Genomic DNA, 11,584 nt, shown 5'->3' with positions numbered 1-11,584 from the left:
GTCTCCATCCGGAGCTGGCGCTGCCGGGTTTATCCACAGAGTCAGCACTCTGAGGGGGGTCCCGAGGACCCCGCCCTCACACAGACCAGAGGGACAAGGAGCCTGTGTGGGCAGCACGGCGGCGCAGTGCAGGCTGGGAAAAAATAAGAGAGAGAGAGTGACGTCCATCCATTCATCCGTCCACTATCAAACCCGCTCATTCATAGGCTGGAGCCTATCCCAGCATGCACTGCGCGAGAGGCAGGAATGCACCCTAAATAGGTTGAGAGTGATATATGCAATAAAATAAATAATTAATAATTATGTGTATATACTTACACAGACATACAATACTTACCTGTTGAACTGTTGAATGCCATGTGACCAAAGTAAAAAAACATTAATTTAAATTAGAATTAATAATGACACAAACACACACTCCGTCCAGAATTATTAGCACCCTTGATAAAGATGCCAATAAAAGGCTGCATGATTTAAACAGCATACTGTAGGTAGTGGGCTATTTTGTTTGTTCAAAAATGGTGAAAGTACATTATTTTCTACTACTGGTCAGAGAACAATTTTGCTTCTTAATTAGTAATAAATTTCCCATGAAGGTGTTAAAATTAACCTTGTTTTCAGTACTTCTGCACCTTCCTTCGCAAGGATAAAACTGCTGAGTCATCTTCCACACTGCCTTATAAGATCAGTGGGCATGTTTGGGGGGAATGGTCCTTTGACACCCCTCCACACAGAATCTTTCAAGACCCTTTAGTCTGTGCGTGTGGACTGCCATCTTCAATCCAATCCACAAATTTCCAGTCGGTTTGACCCTGGAGACTGAGGTAGCCATTTGAAAACAGTAATTTTGAGGTTAGTGTCCCATTTCATGGTTGACTTTGGGCTTTGTAGAATCAATGGCTTTCCACTAAAACCTAATTACCTAGCACTAACCCTGCCTCTATGGTAACACTAAAACCAGATCAGATCTGATTGGTCGATATCACCGCTGTCTCCCGAGCCTCGTTTGCCTGCTCTTTTGAAATCCTCCTCCCTTTTGAGTACCCCTCAGACTCAGATCGGGGGGCCTTGTTAAGTGGCACCAGAGCTTCGCCCCTGCAGCCCGAGCCGACGGGTCACTTGTTTATGACGGAGTTTCGTCGCGTTCGCCGCGTCTCTGTATGTCGCTTTCACTTTCTCAGCGCGGCACAATGGCTGCATTCTGCGCTGCTCAGGATCTGCGCCAAGCGTGGGCAGATGGAGGGGCTGCTGTAGTTGCCAAGGACGGCCCCCCCTCTGCCCCCCATCCACCCCCCAGCCCGCCCACTTCGCTCGCTTAGTGGCAGAGAGCTCCCCTTGACCTTCTCTCCTCCCACCCAGTCGCCCCCCCCCCGATCCCCGCCACACACACAAACTGATCTGCTTCTGAACCAAGCTTGGATACAGCCGTCCGCCGTGTCCATGGCAACAGCTCTGACAGACTTTATTTAAGGGCGGGGCCGGGAACAAAGACGGGAAATGTATTTGCCGCGCCGTCGCGGAGGACCCGACCGTCACTCGGGGGGCTGGAATCCGGTAAAGTAGCCGAAAACAATCCCCCCTTTCTGTTCCTTTCCACACTTGAGGGGGTTCTTAAGGGCTCCTCAGGAACAAAGCCTAAAAAACCCCAATATCTGCACTGGACCGGCTCCCCTCCGCCTGGGAACGGGCCCTCCGTCCCGGGGGGGTGTGAAAGGGAGGCACAGTTGGCGGAGTGCGGAGAGCCTTCGTCAGGGCCCTGAACCGGGCTGCAGTACTCGGTGTTTGGCCAGCATCGATTCAGTTCAGACGAAAATCTGAAAATTTCACTGAGATTTTCCTTTTCCCAGCATTCCCTGTTTCACAGCTGCGGTTGATCCCCCCCCCTCCCCCAGCGGCATGTGAAATGCACAGCTGAGCGCAGAACTTGGAGGTGCTCTTCAGGATCGATAAAAAAACGATGAAAAAGGAAATGCTCTCACTCACCCTGCTTAAACAATTACATTATCTATGATCCTACTCACATTATACTGTTCAATGTTGTATCAACTCGGTGTATTGAGTACATTTAATCCCTTCTAGGGCTCATATAAACTCAGTTTAAGTGACAGAACATTTACTGTGTGTATCTGCTACCGTGTTGATGTATGGGGCGACATAGCTCAGGAGGTAAGACCGATTGTCTGGCAGTCGGAGGGTTGCTGGTTCAAACCCCGCCCTGGGTGTGTCGAAGTGTCCTTGAGCAAGACCCCTAACCCCTAACTGCTCTGGCGAATGAGAGGCATCAATTGTAAAGCGCTTTGGATAAAAGCGCTATATAAATGCAGTCCATTTACCATTTACTCATTAAGGCTATATTCTAATCAGTAGAAATTTCAGATTAAATAATTACAATATTTAATCATCCCTATAGTTTCTAGTCCCAATTCTTCTTTTTTAAATTATTATGTAATGCCACTTGGTGCCTATAGGTTCATTTTACATGAATACATTAACATCTCCCAATCGTTCTGCCATTATTTCAGACATCAATTTACCTGCCGAGTGCTGGGAAAGGACTGACGTTGCTTAGCAACCCATGACAGATTCCAAAGACTCCTACCTCTTTCTGATAACATTTGACTTGGAGTACAATAAGAAGCCAGCCCTACTCTGCAATTATCATGCTCAAAAGAGGGTGGTGAGTGGGAGTGATGGTTGGAAAAGTTCACAGCAGACAAAAAAAGATTTAAAAAAAACGACTTTTTTTAGGTAGGTGGGCAGTGTACTCATTAATTTTCTAATTTATTCTATCTTTAATATATATCCATTTAGCATTCCACGCACGCACTAGCATTTAGTTTGCTAGCATGAGTGCATGGAGAACTACATGGAAAAGGATGCTAAATTTGGCGTCGATGTGCTCATAAAAATATGCTCTTATGAAATGAGGGACTGTCCATTGAATATTCTCCTAAATCCTGGCAAGTTAGTTTCATCCCTTGTTGGGGACATGAGTCTCTGGTCTTAATCTAAAGACTCATATATTCTACTATGCTGAAACTTATACTACAAGGGGCGTTCAATAAAAAAATATTTTTACTGAAACATGCTTTTGTCATCCAAGTGGCATCATGTCCAAAAATTTTAAATATTTAAACTTATCAAATACTTAAATATGCTCTCAGGAGGATATACTGTACACGTAAATATGATGTAGATCTATTCTGTGTTTAATTTAGAGATTTGTGAGCAATCAAAATTGAAAAGGAAGTAAAGCAAAGGAATTATCCTCTGAGTGGCGGGTTGCTTGGATACTTGCCGTACGTCTGTTCCCGCTGGAGGACGTAGGTCTGTCCCCGCTGGAGGACGTAGGTCTGTCCCCGCTGGAGGACGTAGGTCTGTCCCCGCTGGAGGACGTAGGTCTGTCCCCGCTGGAGGACGTAGGTCTGTCCCCGCTGGAGGACGTAGGTCTGTCCCCGCTGGAGGACGTAGGTCTGTCCCTGCTGGAGGACGTAGGTCTGTCCCCGCTGGAGGACGTAGGTCCGTCCCCGTCCTTCCGTGCACCGGTGTTTTGACTTCAGGACATTGTGACAGCTGTTGCCACCGGTGTCTGGTGTCAGAATGGATCACAGAAGGCCGTCGTGCCGCCACCGGTGCGCGATCCTCGAGCCGGGAGTCAGGCTAAGCTCCCCCCCCCCCCCCCCGCCCCCCCAGATCCGGTTCTCTTCTGCAGGACGACGGGCTACAATTAGCATCCCCATCTCAGTCTAAGGTCACACAGCCGTGTTTAAGGCACTGGCCACTTGGATAGATGCGCTTTTCATGTCAAGAAGAGACTGGTAATAATTCATTTTGCAGTTAATGAGAATTCTGAGATGAAGCCCATTTTTAAATTTTTTATTTAAAGTACATAAGAGGAGGTATACCTTATTTAAAATGAATTCCTGTAGTATTGTGACCTGTATCGTGTGGGTCTCGATGTGTTTCTGATACTATTGTGAACGCAGGTCTGTAAAGCGTTAAATGGATAATAAGTCATAATAAGACTTATCCTGCATAATGAAATAGCTTTTCTAATGTTGAAATATGATGAGTTGTCATTTTTAAATCAGTGGAGATTTGTTGAGTAATTTTTAATTGTTGGAGTGGATTGATGGAGTAATATTTAATAGGTTGAGCAGATTTGTGTAATTTTTCATTGGTAGAGTGGATTGGTGGAGTTATTTGGTGGAACAGATTTGGTGGAATCATTTTAAATAAGCGGAGGTTGGTGGAGCAGTGAATTGGTGGAGTAATTTTAAAATGGCTGGATCACATAATTGATGGAGAGTGGTATGTGGGACTGAAATCACTAAACAACATTCTCCACCCGAAAAATAACAAATAAACAACAAAAAATGAAATGATTTAAAAGTGCCTCAAGAGAATCGGACATTAGTGAACTCCGTCAACTTCAGTGTTATGTAAATTATTTTCATTTTTTGCTGGATGTTACCTGTATCAGAATCATTTACAAACATTGCTGACTGAAATAAATTAATTAGTAGCGGCATTTTCCTCTACCTCATCTATGCCAAAACACGGTAAGAGGGTATGTCTCCAGTGCCATTGAGAATCGCATTAAAATAAGTGCTGTAAACAAACAGGATAATTATTTTATGACCCTTTACCCTTCCTTTAATACTTTAATAACGCAGATAAAATCTAATACTATTAGTCATACTACAATAACTCTTCCCCGATTGGTAATGCTTAATGACGCTTCTCCTAATGGTCACACCTAATGACTCTTTCACGTTGGGCCTACACTACTGTAATCCCTCCCATTGTTTTTGCTCTCATATGTCAGTGTCATTCAGGCGGACTGGCATCAGCTCAAAGAAGGGTAATCTCTCAGAACTCCAGTGAACGAGTGCGTCTGTTCCAAACGGACGGGGGGGATGACAGGTCTTTCCATTTAGCGTAGCGTTAGAGAAACCGGAAGGCGTGGCCACTTTCGATTTCAGAGGCGAAGTCTAGACGCATTACCGTTTCAGACACCTTTACCTGTAAAACGTCAACACGACCTGTTGTGTCAAAACATGTTGTTGTTAGAAGAATGCGCTTTTCTCTGAGTATTTATTTTTATCGCTGCTAATATTTAAAAGGGCTAGCATGCTTTCCTTGATACAGAAATATAAATTTTTTAAAAATTATTTTTGCACTTAAATCAACTTATTCTTCATTTCTCTACATTGCTGACCATCTGTTTATGGTACAATTTATGTCCATATTCTTAATACTTGTGACAAATCAGCTGAGCTAATGATGACCATAGCATAGTTGAAACATTGCAAATCTGTAAGAAAAATAAAACCATCCTTCATTTTATATTATACAGGAGCTGTATAATTAAATGTGGTTCCCAGCAATACACCATGAGACAAACTAGAGAAATACTGCTAACCTCTTTACCCGCAATTAGACTGAAACCTTACTCCCCACTTTCCACAATACCAGCTATCATATCACCACATTGCTGTTTTTACAACCTTGGAATACTATTATCCAGTGTTCGGAAACTATTTTCTCAATTTCTTCCTCATCCTTTTGTCTCACAGGAAAAAGCTGCTCGGCATTTGTTGGCCAGTGAGGGCTGTTGTCATGGGTAGGGTCAGATATGTCCGATCTCCCCTAAGGGCCTTGTAGTTCCTGGAGCCGGAGGAGGGGGGTGGGGGAGAGCTTTGTGCTGCTTTAATGCTGTTTACCATGGTGGATTTACTCAATGGTGCTGCAAGTCCACGGACAGCTGTACCTGGACTAAGGCTCGAGTATCCTATTACCTTCGCCACACAGTGGATGAATCCATTGACCCACGGGCTGACGACGTGTGTATTCATTCCCAGTGACACCGCGCATGCAACAGTATTAAAAGCTAGTTTCAAATTCACACAACGTCTTGTGTTTCTAAGCACCACACTGTCTGGTTCATTAATGGTACCACTTTACAAGCTTCAGTTTTGTATTTGACTTATTGAACCACTATCATTTTGCTTATTGAAATCGTTGCTTGGAAATTATTTAATGTGCACCATATTAGAATATGAATGTATTCCAAATACAGGCACACAACAGTTGTCTAATCAGTTAATTTGACTTTTAGAATATTCATGGAGCTGGTTTATACTTTACTTCTCTCTGTCCATCTTTTTTAAATATCATTAATACTCTGAAAACTGCAAATCTGTAGTTAATCAAGAAATATATCAAGATATCCACACAAACCTGATATATAAGAGGGTGGTATCTAAAGTTCTTGAACAAAAGCGAAAAATGGGGTCTGCCTGAATTGACAAAGACTACAGGGCCCTCAAATGTCAGAGCCCCCTCCCTATCTAATGCATAGAGTTGCCTGACAGATTATCCGTTATTGGTTGCCTTCCCCCCCCTTCTTTACATCTGTGATTCAGTGCCCTGGCGTACAGCCAGCAGAGGAGGCGGGGCAAAATGGACCGGGCCAGCCAGCCAGCCCTCTTAACTCTCAGACACACACACACACACACAGCTGCTCTCACATCTCTTCCACAGTGTGCTTTTCGCGTTCTGCTGTCTCACCGGCTTTTGTGTGGAGGGATGTGAAGCTGGCACTCGCCGCTCAGCGCTCGCTCTTGGTGCTCGGCTGTAGCCGCAGAGAGACGGCGAGAGCACGTGCCCCCCGGGTCTGGGGTCTGTGTGCGTGGGATAGCGGGGGTGTGGGGTGGGCGGGTGTCACGTTCACCACCAGCACAAATAGGAAACAGGATGACCTCACTCGAGCTTGCCTCCTGCTCTCCCCGCCAGATGTTGGACGCTGGCACAAATCCTCTATCAGGCACAGGCCCTGTGACAGGGAGGCCTGCAGGTTTAACTCCGGTCCTGGAGGGCCGCAGCGCCTGCAGGTTTAACTCCGGTCCTGGAGGGCCGCAGCGCCTGCAAGTGTAACTCCGGTCCTGGAGGGGGTGCTGTGTTTGGTGGTTTAACTCCGGTCCTGGAGGGCCGCAGCGCCTGCTGGTTTTTGGTGTGCTTTGAAACTGAATTAATTAGTTCAAGTCATTGATTGGCTGAATAAACTGGCAGGCACTGCAACCGTCCAGTACTGGAGTTAAAACTGCAGACACTGCAGCCATTCCAGTACTGAATTTTGAGATCCCTGACCTGCCCTAAAAGAAGCCATGATAAGCGCCCCCCTCTGGTCAGTTTCTGTAAATCCTAATCTTCGATTTTAAAGCGTTCATTGTGCATCCTATGCATTTGCCAGATTGAACAAAAGCACCTTATTTATCAATAAAATATGTGATGTTCAAAACGTTTTCTCTAATATACTTCAGTAACAATGACTTATAAACGGTAATCAAGAAGAAAACACTGACAAACAGACAAACCACTTTCAACATGTGAGCGAAGCACATCATACTGCATGGTTTCGCACCTCGTTACCTTGGAAAACATGGCGCTGTGAGAATCATTAAGGGTTTGCGCACTCTCAATTTCTAAACTTTGTCCAGAAGCATCGCTTACTTATTTCTCTTTTTGCACACACGTGCCGCCTTTTGTTTTGAAGGAGCGGCGATTTTATACTGTCTCCAAACTGATAACATTCACTTTTATTTCGTATATATCTGTCTTGAACTGGGGCTTTTCAGTCCGTGAGTAGACGCTGAAGTGCGATCTCTCCGCCCCTCTCTAAATCAGTGCAGCAGTTGGCGTTGGTGTTGGAGCGAAGGAGGCGGTGCGTGCGGATTCCTCCAGTCGCTCGTTGCTTTCTCATCACCCTGCACTGCACTCAGGCGTGCATCGTGGGCTTGTTCGGTGGCAAACTTCTTGAAATATCCGTCGATTGGTAAGTAGCAAATATCTGAAGAAGCTTCAATTTAGATATATGTGTAGCATCCCAAACGGTGTAAACTGTTCAAACAGCGCGGTTTACGTTGGTGGAATAAAATGGCTTTTCTGGTGTTGCTAAGTTGGAAGTAATGGTTAGACCCGCACGAGGAATAATTTGAAATCGGATGTGTTTATGTGGGTTTCTTCTAGCCAGTATCAAAACTGAACGCAGATCGTAGTGAAATTTGCAGCAGAGCATTGAAGAACGACAATTTCTGAGGTGTTTGGTGGTTTTGTCTTAAGCATTTGTCTTGTCCGAAAATGGAAAATGGTGTTATTTTTTGATGGGGATAGGAGATTGAGCCTACCAGTGTATTTCGTGTCGGCTACCACTGAATATTATGTTTGCATCCGAGACGCATTTCCCCGTTGCCTACTGTATGTACAGTTCACCGTCACAACATGGACGTTTTCATTACAGGTAGCAGGAGATAACTGTAGGATGCAAATAGGCGTGGCCGTGCGGATCTACCGATAACGGCTGGTGTCGGAGCGTGATGTTGAATTCAAATGACTTGAGTTTCGTTGTGCTCCAAGATCCATTCCGTGAGGATAAGGGGGGAGGAAAACAAAGTAGGCAATTACAGCCTATCCTTAGGGTCAAAATATTAGGCACATTTTTCAAAAGGATTGAGGTAGACTTTTTCTTCGTTTAATGTGGTCTGCTAGCAATACTGCATCTTCCATCCTTAGGATTTTTTTTGCTGATATAAACGCAGTCACACTGTTGCAGTCAATGGCGTCAGCGCTCCGGGTAGAAACGCGTTCGAGTTGCTTATGCGTGATGAAAACAATCCTAGCGATCTTGACGGGTCGCACAATTGGACTTGCATTTCACTTGCGGTGTCAGAAGGACGTAGCCTAGCCTACAACTGCGCATCAAAGGAGAAGGTCAGCTTAGCGAGCAATATCCAGCGGTTGGCGTTTTGCGGTTGTCATGCATGAAATAAAAACACACCCCGCCCGAATGATGGATGTCGCTATATCACACATGATAAAACCCAACGATTCTATGTATATATGTGTGTCTTGGCTTTCTTATTGTCATTGTTGGCGACGGTTACGGGGTAGCCCACTGTAACTAACAGTTTTGTGTCTGGCCTTTTTGATGCACTTCCAGGTAGTTACACTGGATAAAACATTGCGGCGCTGCAGCACTATGCGGTTAGACCCGGTCCAGCCTGCGGCTTTTGAACATTAATCTAACACGAGGCACGCTGTTCGGGAGCGGGCTAACAGATTAACAAACCCAGTTACTCTTAAAAATAAGCACGGGAAAGCTTTACAGCAAAATCCTGGGCAACGATTATATGATAAGTTCTCAGAAGACATGCTCGTGTGTAAACAGACTTCGGCCTCCTGCATCCCTTAGCAACCGTGATCCGTGTTTCTGTGGAAAGTCTGTGGGAACTGCATCCTTTTAATTCTGAGGAAATTTCGCCCACTCCTTAGCATCGAGTGGTCACACTTTACGGTGGCTTAAGGAAACTGCGTTAACTAGGCTACAGTATGTTCGACTTTGAGAGAAGGTATTAATGTGTGAAACAGTGATGATAATAAATTCCAGTTCAGTGACACTCTTAAACCGTGGTCCCACGCCTTTCACGTCAGCCGACCTTGTACGTTTGCGAGTCGAGTCGGCTTAAACAAGTTTATTGACATGTCATGTGTAAGCTTGTGTGCAGACATCCAAATATGGATGTTAGTATAATGTTCTGGGGTTGGCGTCAAATCTAGGTTGACCCGTTGGACATGTTGACTCTTTTGCAGCCTTTATAGACGTTTTCGTTTCCGTGCAGATATGACCTATAGAGTGGGTCACTGCACATAATTTAACAGGAAAATTTTCAAAGATTCATTGAAAATACCATTGTTACAGTGCATTATATTTTTAGGATGCTAAACCTGTGGCCCCATGTATGTATTGTACTTGTATGATTAAGGCAAAAACACGTCTTCAGGCAAAAACGAAATATAGCCACCTGCATGTGCAACTCATCAAAGCCTTGCTATAAACCAGGATTAAAAGCACTTATTTGCATTTACACAATGCCAATGTTTTGATCCACATGATAAAATGGTTGTGGTTTTAAAGTACAGGCTATACTGTATGTCAACATAAGCTATTTGGTAATATTTGAGAAATTACTCAAATTTTTTAAAATCTGTGCGATTTAATAAATTAGAAACCGTCTGTAAAGCCTAGGCAGTCAGACATCCCCGTATTCTTCTATTGTGTCCATATTCTTCTTGTGCCTTTAGTAAGAAATTGTTGAGAAGTGGCTTGGCTCTCTGTCAAGTATTGGATTAGATTGAAATCGACATGATCATCTGAACGTGTTACTTCCTGGTCACCATTTGGCTCCACACAGTGCCGTAAGTTTTGTCACCCTGGGCTGGTGTGAGCGATCGTCTTTCAAGGGAAAACCATTGAACTGGGAAGTATGTTATACTGCTGCAGTGTTGGGAGCTGAATTAATCTCTGCAGGATGTGGCCTAACTTCCTGTGGTCCTTAACAAAGTAGCCTGGCTGTGGTGCCAAAATTCCACTTGAGTTTCTGGCAGGTTGCAAAATAGATTTGTAGTAGCGTAGCTGCTCTTAGTTTCTCTTCTTGGCTGTCTGAAAAAGTAGATTTTTCTTAATATGTGTTGTTTGTGAGGGTTTCAAACTGAGGTGCTTGCTAGTTTCTTTTAGGATGTCAAAGAGCATATGAAGTGATTGACTGTGGAGGGTGGTCCTGACAGTTTGGCTGCTCTCTCTGTGTAATGAGGCATTATGCCAGTTTGATGCTGATGGCTGACTACATGGTCCACCCAGGTGAAAATAGAAGAGTTGGTCTCCCATAATCATCCTCACTTTGCTGAAGCTCTAAATATGTTGCCCTTTACTCCCTTTAGTCTTCCGCTAGCCTTTTCTGTTCGGTTTAGTCGTTTGTTTCCTGCTCTGCCGCGCCAGTCAAAACGACCAAAGAGGCCGTCTGTACCGCTCTGTTTCTGCTCCGTCTCCCTGGCCTGGCTCCGCCCCGTCCTCCGCCTGTGCCCCGTGAGCACGGCCCGCTGTTCCCCCGTTTCGCCACGGCAATTAGCACGACATGGAATTCCTTAATTGCCCCTCGAGGGGGGGGGGGGATCTGATCAGGCCCTCGACCGAGGCCTGTTTGTCGAAAGCGGCGGGCAGACGCGATTCTCTCCTGGCGGGCAGTAGTTACCGTGCCAACAGGAGTGCCCGCTGCGCGGGGGCGTTTGAACCCGGCGGGCGAGGGCGTGCACCGGCGGTGCCGAACGCTCGGCCTTTCATTCGTGCCGCGGCGGCTTTTGAAACGGGACGCCGTCGGCAGGGTGACGCCGCATGCAGACATCACAGCCCCGCCGTTTACCGCGGGCTTGGGCTTCTGCCTGCGGCGCAGGTTGGATCGCGGTCTGCCTTTGGTTTCCTTTTTTTTTTTTTGAAGGAGAGCGGTCAGTCTGCCCTGCATATGCCACACAGTGTCCTCGATTTTGCTCTTCTGTGGCTTTCGCATATTGCACGTTCAGATCGTTTTCCGATAGCTGGAGTCTTCCGAGCTCATTTCCCCTTTAGTGGACTTCCAAGGACTCCTGAAATGGCTGTGGTCATATTTACTGCGACTGTAGGATGACATCCGAGTGTCCCCACAGCATTGCAGTCTCTGTTTCAGTCTGCATGCAAGCAGGTCTTCTGCCT

General features: G+C 45.5%; 1 protein-coding gene across 2 annotated transcripts in view; it reads left to right on the top strand.

Annotated features, from left to right (window-relative positions):
• Positions 1-7,671: 7,671 nt before the first annotated feature.
• Positions 7,672-11,584, top strand: part of LOC135244872 (spectrin beta chain, non-erythrocytic 1) — a 109,229-nt gene continuing 105,316 nt past the window's right edge. The window contains exon 1 of one of the 2 annotated variants that reach the window (XM_064317514.1): positions 7,672-7,837. The gene's annotated coding sequence lies outside the window, so the exon portion shown is untranslated. The remainder of the gene's footprint in view (positions 7,838-11,584) is intronic. The other variant, XM_064317513.1, reaches the window with a different exon arrangement.

This window comes from Anguilla rostrata, chromosome 18, assembly GCF_018555375.3.
Source record: "Anguilla rostrata isolate EN2019 chromosome 18, ASM1855537v3, whole genome shotgun sequence".
Lineage (NCBI taxonomy): Eukaryota > Metazoa > Chordata > Actinopteri > Anguilliformes > Anguillidae > Anguilla > Anguilla rostrata.
Note: the sequence above shows the minus strand (reverse complement) of the source record. Positions and strands in the feature narration are given on the sequence as shown.